This window comes from Anneissia japonica, unplaced genomic scaffold, assembly GCF_011630105.1.
Source record: "Anneissia japonica isolate Jap-2015-1 unplaced genomic scaffold, ASM1163010v1 scaffold287864_len1152817_cov193, whole genome shotgun sequence".
Lineage (NCBI taxonomy): Eukaryota > Metazoa > Echinodermata > Crinoidea > Comatulida > Comatulidae > Anneissia > Anneissia japonica.
This window is the reverse complement of record NW_022710960.1, coordinates 143,104-144,074: the sequence shown is the minus strand read 5'-3', so window position 1 is coordinate 144,074 and position 971 is coordinate 143,104.

The following is a 971-nucleotide window of genomic DNA, read 5'->3' as shown; positions in this document are numbered from 1 at the left end:
CTAGGCCTCTATACTATAGTAGGAGGCCTGGTCCTAGTCTAGGCCTATAATATAGTAAAATTCTGTATAAGTAGTCATATGATTACAGGTTTACATTGTACCAAGGTCAATATTAACGATCGCATTTATTTTTCATTGAAAAAGAAAAAAAAAATTTTTTAAAGTATATAATATAATCTATAATACCGTAGTTTCATTCAATGGGGCCCCGACAGTTTTAAACAATAAAAGCTGGGTTCTGATGTTTGAAATCATGCTTCTGATTTTGTGATCAATCTGCTTTACATTGTATAGGCCGTACGTTATTAAAACATGTTTAGTTCTCACTAAAATTGGCCTATTCTCTGTATTTATTTACACCTAGAGTACGTAGGACCTACTGAAGGACTATACCAGTCCGAAAAGTCATGTACCACTCTATGTTCTCTAACAACGGAGTTAACAGTTAATTTTTCAATCTCCAGCAAATTTAAATAGCATCCAAAATCCTCCTTTTTGGAATGTAAAGAAATATATAGTACTTTATATTTGTTGGATCGATTGTAACTCCTGATTGTAGCAACACCAAAACGAATGGCACTTCAGAATACAGTACAGTATACCAAAACTTCTCTCAAATTTTATATCCTATCACGTTGTTTGTGTTATAAGTTAACTTCATTTATTTATTTTTTATTTTATTTTTTTTAAAGCGTACAGGTTTGGAATATTTTTAAATCCTTAAGTTAAATCATTTAAAGCTTACTTTTATTTTCAATGAAAAATAAATGCGATCGTTAATATCGATCTTGGTACAATGTAAACCTGTAATCATATGACTACTTATACATAATTTTACTATATTATAGGCCTAGACTAGGACCAGGCCTCCTACTATAGTATAGAGGCCTAGTCCAAGACCTTGTTGTAAATCCCAGCCCACATAAGCCTAACCTATAATGCCAAGCATAGGGCTCGTGATCGCGGTACCC